The sequence below is a fragment of the Triticum urartu genome, chromosome 2 (assembly GCF_003073215.2).
Source record: "Triticum urartu cultivar G1812 chromosome 2, Tu2.1, whole genome shotgun sequence".
Lineage (NCBI taxonomy): Eukaryota > Viridiplantae > Streptophyta > Magnoliopsida > Poales > Poaceae > Triticum > Triticum urartu.
In genome coordinates, this window is record NC_053023.1 from 153,427,201 (window position 1) to 153,442,579 (window position 15,379).

The following is a 15,379-nucleotide window of genomic DNA, read 5'->3' on the forward strand; positions in this document are numbered from 1 at the left end:
GTTGTGGGGGAAACGAGGAAAGTTTCCGATGCAAGAATCACTAGCATACATTTTCCTGTTCTACGTTACTTTACAATATTTTCTAGTATATGCTTAATTGGTCGCGGGAACTATGGGAACCTTAGTGATCCTGATATTGTTATTTTTCACCATGCCTTCTTTCAAGATACTACTTTCAGTTTAGACGCTATTGTTGCTAAACGGTTAAATCTGAACCGTACTAAGGGCCCCGTCCTTGGAGGCATTTTTGCCTCACGCCTAGCTGCACACTTTAACATACCTATTAGGCATTATGAGAAAGAGGAAAAGTTGCTGCCTAATATTTTTCCAGATTATAAGAGCATGGTAGCACATGATTTTATTGTTAAGAATAAGAAGAAGATGCTTAACTATAGACTGATTTTTGGTAAGAATAACTTTGAGACTATTACCTTGCCTGCTCCCTCTTTGTTTAACATATTTTCAGGCAAGTACCTTTTTTTACCGGAGGACGTTTATGCATACTGGAGTGTGGCACCAGCTCCAGAGCTTGAGCCGGAACCACCCCAGGACCCTTATCGACATTCAGTTTATCAGTGGAATCCTACGGAGATTGCCAACCAGTGGCACCCAGAGGACACTCCTCCTTACACCGGAGAGGGTCACTTTGAACCATGGGCATAGACCAACTTAGGCCAAAAGCCTAAGCTTGGGGGAGTATGTATCTCTCACTGACATTACATTCATGTTCACACACTCATGCCAGTTGTCGATGCTCATACTCTTTCATTGTATCATCCATGCTAGTTTATTTTCATTTTCTCGTTTTCTTCTTGTGTGTTTGAAAACCCTTAAGAAAAAACAAAAAAATTTAGTTGTAGATGTTAGTTAGTTTACTTTCCACGCCTGTAGTAGTAGTAATTAAAAATAAAACCCAAAACGATTTCTCGTTCTTCTTTTGCTTGTTGGGAGCTTTCCCGTGTAAATAGTTTTATTTCTTTTCTTTCCTTTGGGGGTCGAGAGGAGAAGACCATGATGAAAATGTTGAGTGGCTCTTATATGCATTATTTTTGATATAACAAAGAGCCCATATTACCTTGTCTTCTCTCTTGAATTGAGTGCTTGCAGATTCCAGCTTAGTCCAATGCACGTGCACTATTATTATTATCAACACTATTCGGTCGTGCAAGTGAAAGGCAATAATGATGATTATATGATGAACTTATTGAGATGAGGAAAGCTGGTATGAACTCGACCTATCTTGTTTTTGTAAATATGATTAGTTCATCGTTCCTGATTCAGCCTATTATGAAAGAAACATATGTGCAATGACAATTAGAGATTATAGTTGCTTATGCCATGCTTAATTAGTTAGGAGTTTATAATGGTTTACCTTGCGTGCCAACATGCTATTAAAATGGTTGTGATGTGGTATGATAGGGTGGTATCCTCCTTTGAACGATTCGAGTGTCTTGACTTGGCACATGTTCACACATGTAGTTGAAACAAAATCAACATAGCCTTCACGATAAGTGGAGAAATAAGTGGAGGAGGGCCACCGTGGGCCCACGAGGCAGGGGGCGTGCCCTCCACCCTCGTGGAAAGGTGGTTGGCCCCCCTGGTGTGTTCTTTATTCCATAAATCCTCAAATATTCTATAAAAAATCATATTTAATTTTTAGGGCATTTGGAGAACTTTTATTTTCGAGGTATTTTTATATTGCACGGATAATCGGATAACAGACAGAAAAATTATTTATTTTTACTTTATTTCAACTAAATAACAGAAAGTATAGAGAGGGTACAGAAGGTTGTGCTTCTAGTTTCATCCATCTCATGCTTGTCAAAAGGAATCCACTAACAAGGTTGATCAAGTCTTGTTAACAAACCCATTCCGATTAACATGAAACCGGAGAAATTTCGAATAACACTAGGTTACCTCAATAGGGATATGCACATCCCCAATAATAAGTATATCATATTTCTTCTTGACAGTAGGAAGAGGAAATTCAAAACCTCCAAATATAATCGATGGAATTTTTCCGATAGAATTGATACTATGAACTTGAGGTTGTTGCTCGGAAAGTGTACCATATGCTCATTACCATTCACATGAAAAGTGACATTACCTTTGTTGCAATCAATAACAGCCCCTGCAGTATTAAGAAAAGGTCTTCCAAGAATAATAGACATACTATCGTCCTCGAGAATATCAAGAATAACAAAGTCTGTTAAAATAGTAATGTTTGCAACCACAACAGGCACATCCTCACAAATACCGACAGGTATAGCAGTTGATTTATCAGCCATTTGCAAAGATATTTCAGTAGGTGTCAACTTATTCAAGTCAAGTCTACGATATAAAGAGAGAGGCATAACACTAACACCGGCTCCAAGATCACATAAAGCAGTTTTAACATAGTTTCTTTTAATGGAGCATGGTATAGTAGGTACTCCTGGATCTCCAAGTTTCTTTGGTATTCCACCTTTAAAAGTACAATTAGCAAGCATGGTGGAAATTTCAGCTTCAGGTATCTTTCTTTTATTTGTAATAATATCTTTCATGTACTTAGCATAAGGATTTGTTTTGAGTATATCAGTTAATCGCATACGCAAAAAGATAGGTCTAATCATTTCAGCAAAGCGCTCAAAATCCTCATCATCCTTTTTCTTGGATGGTTTGGGAGGAAAAGGTATGGGTTTCTGAACCCAAGGTTCTCTTTCTTTACCATATTTCCTAGCAACAAAGTCTTTCTTATCGTAACATTGATTCTTTGATTATGGGTTATCAAGATCAACAGCAGGTTCAATTTCTACATCATTATCATTACTAGGTTGAGCATTATTATGAACATCATCATTACTATTTTCATTAGGTTCATGTTCATTACCAGATTGTGTTTCAGCATCAGACATAGAGATATCTTTTGGATTATTGGGTGGTTTAGCAATAGGTTCACTAGAAGTTTGCACAGTTCTATCATTTTTCTTTTTCTTCTTTTTAGAAGAACTAGGTGCATCAATTTTATTTCTTTGAGAATCTTGCTCAATTCTATTAGGGTGGCCTTCAGGATACAAAGGTTCCTGAGTCATTCTACCAGTTCTAGTAGCCACTTTAACAGCATAATCATTTTTCTTACTATTCATCTCATTGAGTAATTCTTTTTGAGCTTTAAGTATTTGTTCTACTTGAGTGGTAACCATACAAGCATGTTTGCTAACAAGTTTAAGTTCTCCTCTAATATTAGCCATATAATCACCCAAGTATTTAATCATATCAGCATCTTGTTTTAATTTTCTACCAAAATAAGTATTGAAGTCTTCTTGCTTAAACATAAAATTATCAAACTCATCCAAGCATTGACTAGCAATTTTAGTAGGAGGGATTTCAGCTTTATCATATCTATAGAGAGAATTTACCTTTACTACATGTGTCGGGTTATCGAGGTCTGGAGGTTCTTCAATAAATAAAGGATTAAGATCATATATTTCTTCATCAGGCGGTAAATTGAGACCATGTATTTCTTCAATAGGAGGTAAATTCTTAACATCTTCATCTTTAATACCTTTTTCTTTCATAGATTTCTTTGCCTCTTGCATTTCTTCAGGACTGAGAAATAGAACACCTCTGTTCTTCGAAGTTGGTTTAGGAATAGGATCATTAATTGGAGCAGGAGCTGGCTCAGTAGCTGGCTCAAGAGGTGCCCAATTATTTTCATTTGTCAACATATTATTCAATAATATTTCAGCTTCATCCGGTGTTCTTTCCCTGAAAAGAGAACCAGCACAACTATCCAGGTAATCTATGGAAGCATCGGTTAGTCCATTATAAAATATATCAAGTATTTCATTTTTCTTAAGAGGATGATCAGGCAAAGTATCAAGTAACTTGAGAAGCCTCCCCAAGCTTGTGGGAGACTCTCTTCTTTAATTTGCACAAAGTTGTATATTTCCTTTAAAGCAGCTTGTTTCTTATGCGCAGGGAAATATTTAGCAGAGAAGTAGTAAATCATATCCTGGGGACTACGCACACAACCAGGATCAAGAGAATTAAACCATATCTTAGCATCACCCTTTAATGAGAACGAAGATATTTTAAGGATATAAAAGTAACGAGATCTCTCATCATTAGTGAATAGGGTGGCTATATCATTTAATTTAGTAAGATGTGCTACAATAGTTTCAGATTCATAACCATGAAAAGGATCAGAGTCAACCAAAGTAATTATATCAGGATCAACAGAGAATTCATAATCCTTATTAGCAACACATAGAGGTGAAGTGGCAAAAGCAGGGTCAGGTCTCATCCTAGCATTTGGAGATTGCTTATTCCATTTAGCTAATAACCTTTTGAGTTCATATCTATCTTTGCAGGCTAAAATAGCTAAAGAAGCATCTTGATCAAATAAATAACCCTCAGGAATAACAAGTGATTCTTCGTCATCACTTTCATCTTCATAATCAGATTCAATATTTTCAATCTCTCTAGCCCTAGCAAGTCGTTCCTCGAGAAAATCACTAAGTGGCATACTAGTATCAGGCATAGAGGTAGTTTCATCATAAGGATCATGCATAGCAGAAGTAGCATCATCAGTAAAATGCGACACATCACAACGAATAGCAGAAGCAGGTGTAGGTGTCGCAAGCTTACTCATAACAGAAGGTGAATCAAGTGCAGAGCTAGATGACAGTTCCTTACCTCCCCTCGTAGTTGAGGGATAGATCTTAGTTTTTGGATCTCTCATGTTCTTCATAGTGTCCAGCAGATATAAATACCAAGTGACTCAAAGAATAGAGCTATGCTCCCCGGCAACGGTTCCAGAAATTAGTCTTGATAACCCACAAGTATAGGGGATCACAACAACTTTCGAGGGTAGAGTATTCAACCCAAATTTATAGATTCGACACAAGGGGAGCCAAAGAATATTCTCAAGTATTAGCAGCTGAGTTGTCAATTCAACCACACCTGGAAACTTAGTATCTGCAGCAAAGTGTTTAGTATCAAAGTAATATGATAGTGATGGTAACGGTAACAAAAGAGTAATGAAAGCAAAGTAATGTTTTTGGTATTTTGTAGTGATTGTAACAATAGCAACGGGAAAGTAAATAAGTGTAAACCAGTATATGGAAAGCTCGTAGGCATTGGATCAATGATGGATAATTATGCCGGATGCGGTTCATCATGTAACAGTCATAACATAGGGTGACATAGAACTAGCTCCAATTCCTCAATGTAATGTAGGCATGTATTCCGAATACAGTCATACGTGCTTATGGAAAAGAACTTGCATGACATCTTTCGTCCTACCCTCCTGTGGCAGCGGGGTCCTAATGGAAACTAAGGGATATTAAGGCCTCCTTTTAATAGAGAACTGGAAGAAAGCATTAGCACATAGTGAATACATGAACTCCTCAAACTACGGTCATCACCGGTAAGTATCCCGATTATTGTCACTTCAGGGTTACCGGATCATAACACATAATAGGTGACTATAGACTTGCAAGATAGGATCTAGAACTCTCATATATTGATGAAAACATAATAGGTTCAGATCTGAAATCATGGCACTCGGGCCCTAGTGACAAGCATTAAGCATAGCAAAGTCATAGCAACATCAATCTCAGAACATAGTGGATACTAGGTATCAAACCCTAACAAAACTAACTCGATTACATGGTGAATCTCATCCAACCCATCACTGTCCAGCAAGGCTACGATGGAATTACTCACGCACGGCGGTGAGCATCATGAAATTGGTGATGGAGGATGGTTGATGATGACGACGGTGACGAATCCCCCTCTCCGGAGCCCCGAACGGACTCCAGATCACCCCTCCCGAGAGGTTTTAGGGCTTGGCGGCGGCTCCGTATCGTAAAACGCGATGATTTCTTCTCTCCTATTTTTTTCTCCCCGAAATCAGTTATATAGAGTTGGAGTTGGAGTCGGGGGGTCTCCAGGGGGGCCACGAGGTAAGGGGGCGCCCCCTAGGGGCGCCCCCACCCTCGTGAGAAGGGTGTGGGCCCCCTGGTCTTCATCTTTGGCGAGGATTTTTCATTATTTATTGTGAGATATCCCGTGGAGTTTCAGGTCATTCCGAGAACTTTTGTTTTCTGCACATAAAACAACATGATGGCAATTCTGCTGAAAACAACGTCAGTCCGGGTTAGTTCCATTCAAATCATACAAGTTAGAGTCCAAAACAAGGGTGGAACCATGGGACTTCGTTGGAGTTGAAATATACCAGAAGTTGAAATATATGAGTCCGGTAAATTGTTACTAATAAAAGAAAGATACCGGAAGCTGAAATTTACACCATGCTTGCTCATTATACTTTTAAGGGTGGAATACCAAAGAAACTTGGAGATCCAGGAGTTCCAACTATACCATGCTCCATTAAAAGAAACTATGTTAAAACTGCTTTATGTGATCTTGGAGCCGGTGTTAGTGTTATGCCTCTCTCTTTATATCGGCTGACAAATCAACTGCTATACCTGACGGTATTTGTGAGGATGTGCCTGTTGTGGTTGCAAACGTTGCTATTTTAATGGACTTTGTTATTCTTGATATTCCCGAGGACGATAGTATGTCTATTATCCTTGGAAGACCCTTTTTGAATACTGCAGGGGCTGTTATTGGTTGCACCAAAGGCAATGTCACTTTTCATGTTAATGGTAATGAGCATACGGTACACTTTCCGAGGAAACAACCTCAAGTCCATAGTATCAATTCTATTGGGAAAATTTCAACAATCACTATTGGAGGTTTTCAATTTCCTCGTCCTACTGTCAAGAAGAAATATGATATTCTTATTGTTGGGGATGTGCATATCCCCGTTGAGGTAACCTAGTGTTATTCGAAAATTCTCTGGTTTCATGTTATTTGAAATGAGTTTGTTAACAAGACCTGATCAACCTTGTTAGTGGATTCCTTTTGATGAGCATGAGATGGATGAATTTAGAAAACACAACTCTCTGTACCCTCTTTTTTTAATTTCTATTATTTATATTAAATAAAGCAAAAATAGTATTTTCTGCTTGTTTTCTGAATTATCCATGCAATAAAAATACCCCGAAAATAAAAGTTCTCCAAATGGCCTGAAATTTAAATATGATTTTTTCTAGAATATTTTAGAATATGTGGCACTAAAAACATAGCAGGAGGAGCAGCCACGTGCCCACAAGGGTGGAGGGCGCGTCCACCCCCCCTGGGCGCACCCCCCTGCCTCATGGACCCCACGTGGGTCCCCTCCACTTATTCCAACCACCACACACTCCTTCCTCCCAAAAAAATCACTAGCCAGCTCAAACCCGAGTTCTTGCTCATCTTGCTGCATTTTTGATCTCCTTGCTCAAAGCTTCATTCACAAAACTGCTTTGGGGGATTGTTCTTTGGTATGTGACTCCTCCAATGGTCCAATTAGTTTTTGTTCTAGTGCTTTATTCATTGCAAATTTTTGCTGCTTAGGTGACCTTGTTCTTGAGCTTGCATGTCAAATTTATATGGTCAAAAGTAGTTTTAATGCATGATATATCCTCTAGGCACTTGTAGGAGTAGTTTCTATCAATTTTGTTGAGTTTGGTTCACTTTTATTTTAAGTTACTAAAAATATCAGACATTTTCAGAAAAGGATGAAGAGATTTTTGAGGGGCTCCTCGAGCCGAAGCTCGAAGGATAAGCAAGATGAAGAGAACAAGAAGCCCAAGTATAATCTCCCTCATACTGTGGAGGTTCGGCCATGTGAATGGCCTTGTGATGAGTTCTTGAAAGAGGCCGGGATTTATGAATATTTTTATTATTTGGCTGAGAATGCAGGCCTCACCGCCTTCCTCCACGATCAGCGCGATCAGTATCTCTTACTCACCAATATCTTTGTGCAAAACTTTCATTTCCATGCTAGAAGCTCGCCACCTTCGGTGGAATTTTATTTATATGATGAGCATAAGGAAATGTCACTTCGAGATTTTTGTCAGGATTGTTTGATACCTTTTGATGGCAGCATAGAGGAACCACATCGTAATGATGTGGAGGGATTTATTGATATGATTGCTGTGGGGGAAACGAGGAAAGTTTCCGATGCAAGAATCACTAGCATACGTTTTTCTGTTCTACGTTACTTTGCAATATCTGCTAGTAGATGCTTAATTGGTCGCGGGAAATGTGGGAACCTTAGTGCTCCTGATATTGTTAGTTTGCGCCATACCTTGTTTCGAGATACTACTTTTAGTTTAGGCGCTATTGTTGCTAAACGGTGAAATCTGAACCGTACTAAGGGCCCTGTCCTTGGAGGCATTTTTGCCTCGTGCCTAGCTGCACACTTTAACATACCTATCAGGCATTATGAGAAAGAGGAAAAGTTGCTGACTAATATTTTTCTAGATTATAAGAGCATGGTAGAACGTGATTTTATTGTTAAGAATAAGAAGAAGATGCTTAACTATAGACTGGTTTTTGGTTAGAATAACTTTGAGACTATTACCTTTCCTGCTCCCTCTTTGTTTAACATATTTATAGGCAAGTACTTTGTTTTACCAAAGGACGTTTATGCATACTGGAGTGTGACACCAGCTCCAGAGCCTGAGCCGGAACCACCACAGGACCCTTATCGACAGTCAGTTTTTCAGTGGAATCCTGAGGAGATTACCAACCAGTGGCACCCAGAGGACACTCCTCCTTACACCGGAGACCTTACACCGGAGAGGGCCACTTTGATCCTTGGGCATAGACCAACTTAGGCAAAAGCCTAAGCTTGGGGGAGTACGTATTTCTCACCGACATTACATTCATGTTCACACACTCATGCAGTTGTCGGTGCTCATACTCTTTCATTGTATCATCCATGCTAGTTTATTTTCATTTTCTCGTTTTCTTCTAGTGTGTTTACTTCCATACCTGTAGTAGTAGTAATTAAAAAACCCAAAAAGATTTCTCGTTCTTCTTTTGCTTGTTGGGAGCTTTCCCGTGTAAATAGTTTTATTTCTTTTCTTTTCTTTGGGGGTCGAGAGGAGAAGACCATAATGAAAATGTTGAGTGGCTCTTATATGCATTATTGTTGATCTAACAAAGAGCCCATATTACCTTGTCTTCTCTCTTGAATTGAATGCTTGCAGATTCCAGCTTAGTCCAATGCATGCACTATTATTATTATCCACACTATTCGGTCGGCAAGTGAAAGGCAATAATGATATTATATGATGAACTTATTGAGATGAGAAAAGCTGTATGAACTCGACCTCTCTTGTTTTTGTAAATATGATTAGTTCATCGTTCCTGATTCAGCCTATTATGAAAGAAACATGTTTGCAATGACAATTAGAGATTATAGTTGCTATGCCATGCTTAATTAGCTAGGAGTTATAATGGTTTACCTTGCGTGCCAACATGCTATTAAAATGGTTGTGATGTGGTATGATAGGGTGGTATCCTCCTTTGAACGATTTGAGTGGCTTGACTTGGCACATGTTCACGCATGTAGTTGAAACAAAATCAACATAGCCTCTACGATATTTATGTTCATGGTGCATTATATCCTACTCATGCTTGCATTCGGTGTTGATTAATTTTAATGCATGTTCATGACTGTTGTCGCTCTCTAGCTGGTCGCTTCCCAGTCTTTTTTCTAGCCTTCACTTGTACTAAGCGGGAATACTGCTTGTGCATCCAATCTCCATAAACCCCAAAGTTATTCCATATGAGTCCACCATACCTACCTATTATACGGTATCTACCTACCGTTCCAAGTAAATTTGTATGTGCCAAACTCTAGAACTTCAAATAAACATTCTATTTTGTATGGTCGAATAGCTCATGTATCAACTAGGGTTGTCTGTATCCTCCATGCTAGGCGGGTTATTCTCAAGAGGAGTGGACTCCGCTCCTCATTCACGAGAAAATGACTGGTCATCGGGATGCCCAGTCCCATGCTCAAATCAAATCAAAATAATTGCAAACAGAACTCCCCTAGGATAGTTGCTAGTTGGAGGCACCAGTTGTTTTGGGTGAGCCATGGATTGATGCTTGTTGGTGGTGGGGGAGTATAAACTTTACCATTATGCTTGGAAACCGCCTATAATGTGTGTAGCATGGAAGATATCGAGATCTATTGGTTGTTATGTTGACAATGAAAGTATACCGCTCAAAATATTATTCATATCTATTTCAAAACCGAGCTCTTGCACCTCTACAAATCCCTGCTTCCCTCTACGAAGGGCTTATCTATTTACTTTTGTGTTGAGTCATCATCTTCTTATTAAAAAGCACCAGTTGGAGAGCATCTCTGTCATTTGCATCCATTACTGTTAGTTTACATTGAGTATGACTGTGACTGGATCTTTTTTACCATGAATTACAATGTCTAGTCAGTCCTTGATCTTTAAAGGTGCTCTGCATTTATGCTTTGCGGTCTCAGAAAGGGCTAGCGAGATACCATCTTGTTATATCATATCATGATTGTTTTGAGAAAGTGTTGGCATCCGAGATTTGTTATTATTGCTCGCTAGTTGATTATGCCATTGATATGAGTAAACATGAGACTTAAATTTTATTGTGAATATGGTTAGTTGATAATCTTTGCTAAAAACTTGAATACTGGCTTTTCATATTTACAACAACAAGAGCAAACAGAGTTTGTAAAAGTTTTTTTATCACTTTCAGTTTATCAACTGAATTGCTTGGGGACAAGCAAATGTTTAAGCTTGGGGGAGTTGATACGTCTACGTCGTATCTACTTTTGCCCTTGTTTTGGACTCTAACTTGCATGATTTGAATAGGACTAACCCGGACTGATGATGTTTTCAGCAGAATTGTCATGGTGTTATTTTTGTGCAGAAATAAAAGTTCTCGGAAGTTCTCGGAATGACCTGAAAATCAACGGAGATTATTTTTGGAATATATAAAAAATAATGGAAGAAGAATCCGCGTCAGAGGGCCCACACCCTATCCACGAGGGTGGGGGCGCGTCTACCCCCTTGGGCGCGCCCCCTGCCTCGTGGGCCCCCTGGCGCTCCACCGATCTCAACTCCAACTCCATATATTCGTGTTCGGGCAGAAAAAAATCAGAGAGAAGGATTCATCATGTTTTATGATACGGAACCGCCGCCAAGCCCTAAACTCGCTCGGGAGGGCTGATCTGGAGTCCGTTCGAGGCTCCGGAGAGGGGAATCCGTCGCCATCGTCATCATCTACCTTCCTCCATCACCAATTTCATGATGCTCACCGCCGTGCGTGAGTAATTCCATCATAGGCTTGCTGGACGGTGATGGGTTGGATGAGATTTATCATGTAATCGAGTTAGTTTTGTTAAGGTTTGATCCCTAGTACCACTATGTTCTGAGATTGATGTTGCTATGACTTTGCTATGCTTAATGCTTTTCACTAGGGCCCGAGTGCCATGACTTCAGATCTGAACCTATTATGTTTTCATGAATACATGTGAGTTCTTGATCCTATCTTGCAAGTCTATAGTCACCTATTATGTGTTATGATCCGTTAACCCCGAAGTGACAATAATCGGGACCATTACCGGTGATGACCGTAGTTTGAGGAGTTCATATATTCACTATGTGTTAATGCTTTGGTCCGGTACTCTATTAAAAGGAGGCCTTAATATCCCATAGTTTCCAATAGGACCCCGCTGCCACGGGAGGGTAGGACAAAAGATGTCATGCAAGTTCTTTTCCATAAGCATGTATGACTATATTCAGAATACATTCCTACATTACATTGATGAACTGGAACTAGTTCTGTGTCACCTTATGTTATAACTGTTGCATGATCGATCGCATCCAACATAATTCTCCATCACCGATCCAATGCCTACGAGATTTTCATATATTGTTCTTCGCTTATTTACTTTTCCGTTGCTATTGTTACAATCACTACAAAACCCAAAAATATTACTTTGCTACCGTTACCACTATTATCATATTACTTTGCTACTAAATACTTTGATGTAGATATTAAGTTTCCAGGTGTGGTTGAATTGACAACCCAGCTGCTAATACTTGAGAATATTATTTGGCTCCCCTTGTGTTGAATCAATAAATTTGGGTTGAATACTCTACCCTCGAAAACTGTTGCGATCCCCTATACTTGTGGGTTATCAAGACTATTTTCTGGCGCCGTTGCCGGGGAGCATAGCTCTATTCTTTGAGTCACTTGGGATTTATATCTGCTTATCATTATGAAGAACTTGAAAGATCAAAGAACCAAGATTTTTCCCTCAACTACAAGGGGAGGTAAGGAACTGCCATCTAGCTCTACACTTGATTCACCTTCTGTTTTGAGTAAACTTGCGTCACCTACACATGCTACTGATTCTGATAGGTCGCATGTTATTGATGATGCCACTTCTGCTTTGCATGGTACTTACGATGAAACTACTTCTATGCTTGATACTACTGTGCCACTAGGTGAATTTCTTGATGAACAACTTGCTAGGGCTAGAGAGAATGAAATTATTGAAACTGATAATATTGATGAAAGTGATGATGAAAATTCTCCCACTAGATATGAATTGCCTGTTGTTTGAGGGTTATGTTACGGATGAAGAAACTGCTAGGGACTTTCTTGCTTGCAATGATAGATCCGATCTTAAGAAATTATTAGCTAAGCTTAAAGAAAAGTATTTGAATGCTAAAATGAAATATGACCCTGCTTTTGCTACTTCACCTATCTTTATTACTGATAAGGATTATGATTTCTCTATCAATCCTGAGTTAATTACTTTGGTTGAATCTGATCCTTTTTATGGCTATGAATCTGAAACTGTTGTGGCACATATTACTAAATTAAATGATATAGCCACCCTCTTTACACATGATGAGAAAACTCGCTATTACTTTATCCTTAAGTTGTTTCCGTTCTCATTAAAGGGTGATGCTAAAACATGGTTTAATTCTCTTGATCCTGGTTGTGTGCGTAGTCCCTAGGATATGATTTATTACTTCTCTGCTAAATATTTCCCCGCTCATAAGAAACAAGCTGCTTTAAGGAAAATATATAATTTTGTGCAAATTGAAGAAGAGAGTCTCCCACAAGCTTGGGGGAGTCTTCTCCGATTACTTAATGCTTTGCCTGATCATCCTCTCAAGAAAAATGAAATACTTGATATCTTTTATAATGGACTAATCGATGCTTCCAGAGACCACCTGGATAGTTGTGCTCAGTAGCTGGCTCAAGAGGTGCCCAATTATTTTGATTTGTCAACATATTATTCTATAAGATTTCAGCTTCATCCGGTGTTCTTTCCCTGAAAAGAGAACCAGCACAACTATCCAGGTAATCTCTGGAAGCATCGGTTAGTCCATTATAAAAGATATCAAGTATTTCATTTTTCTTAAGAGGATGATCAGGCAAAGCATCAAGTAACTTGAGAAGCCTCCCCCAAGCTTGTGGGAGACTCTCTTCTTTAATTTGCACAAAGTTGTATATTTCCTTTAAAGCAGCTTGTTTCTTATGCGCAGGGAAATATTCAGCAGAGAAGTAGTAAATCATATCCTGGGGACTACACACACAACTAGGATCAAGAGAATTAAACCATATCTTAGCATCACCCTTTAATGAGAATGAAAATATTTTAAGGATATAAAAGTAGCGAGATCTCTCATCGTTAGTGAACAGGGTGGCTATATCATTTAATTTACTAAGATGTGCTACAACAGTTTCAGATTCATAACCATGAAAAGGATCAGATTCAACCAAAGTAATTATATCAGGATCAACATAGAATTCATAATCCTTATCAGCAACACATATAGGTGAAGTAGCAAAAGCAGGGTCAGGTCTCATCCTAGCATTTGGAGATTGCTTATTCCATTTAGCTAATAACCTTTTGAGTTCATATCTATCTTTGCAGGCTAAAATAGCTAAAGAAGCATCTTGATCAAATAAATAACCCTCAGGAATAACAAGTGATTCTTCATCATCACTTTCATCTTCATAATCAGATTCAATATTTTCAATCTCTCTAGCCCTAGCAAGTCGTTCCTCGAGAAAATCACTAAGTGGCATAGTAGTATCAGGCATAGAGGTAGTTTCATCATAAGTATCATGCATAGTAGAAGTAGCATCATCAATAACATGCAACATATCAGAACGAATAGCAGAATCAGGTGTAGGTGTCGCAAGCTTACTCATAACAGAAGGTGAATCAAGTGCAGAGCTAGATGACAGTTCCTTACCTCCCCTCGTAGTTGAGGGATATATCTTAGTTTTTGGATCTCTCAAGTTCTTCATAGTGTCCAGCAGATATAAATCCCAAGTGACTCAAAGAATAGAGCTATGCTCCCTGGCAACAACTCCAGAAATTAGTCTTGATAACCCACAAGTATAGGGGATCGCAACAGCTTTCGAGGGTAGAGTATTCAACCCAAATTTATTGATTCGACACAAGGGGGGCCAAAGAATATTCTCAAGTATTAGCAGCTGAGTTGTCAATTCAACCACACTTGGAAACTTAGTATCTGCAGCAAAGTGTTTAGTAGCAAAGTAATATGATAGTGATGGTAACGGTAACAAAAGAGTAATGAAAGCAAAGTAATGTTTTTGGTATTTTGTAGTGATTGTAACAATAGCAACGGGAAAGTAAATAAGCGTAAACCAGTATATGGAAAGCTTGTAGGAATTGGATCAATGATGGATAATTATGCAGGATGCGGTTCATCATGTAACAGTCATAACATAGGGTGACACAGAACTAGCTCAAATTCGTCAATGTAATGTAGGCATGTATTGCGAATATAGGCATACGTGCTTATGGAAAAGAACTTGCATGACATCTTTTGTCCTACCCTCCCGTGGCAGCGGGGTCCTAATGGAAACTATGGGATATTAAGGCCTCCTTTTAATAGACAACCGGAACAAAGCATTAGCACATAGTGAATACATGAACTCCTCAAACTACGGTCATCACCGGTAAGTATCCCGATTATTTTCACTTCGGGGTTAACGGATCATAACACATAATAGGTGACTATAGACTTGCAAGATAGGATCTAGAACTCTCATATATTGATGAAAACATAATAGGTTCAGATCTGAAATCATGGCACTCGGGCCCTAGTAACAAGCATTAAGCATAGCAAAGTCATAGCAATATCATCTCAGAACATAGTGGATACTAGGGATCAAACCCTAACAAAACTAACTCGATTACATGGTGAATCTCATCCAACCCATCGACGTCCAGCAAGCCTACGATGGAATTACTCACGCACGGTGGTGAGCATCATGAAATTGGTGATGGAGGATGGTTGATGATGACGACGGCGACGAATCCCCCTCTTCGGAGCCCCGAACGGACTCCAGATCAGCCTTCCCGAGAGGTTTTAGGGCTTGGTGGCGGCTTCGTATCGTAAAACGCGATGATTTCTTCTCTCCTATTTTTTTCTCCCCGAAAGCAGTT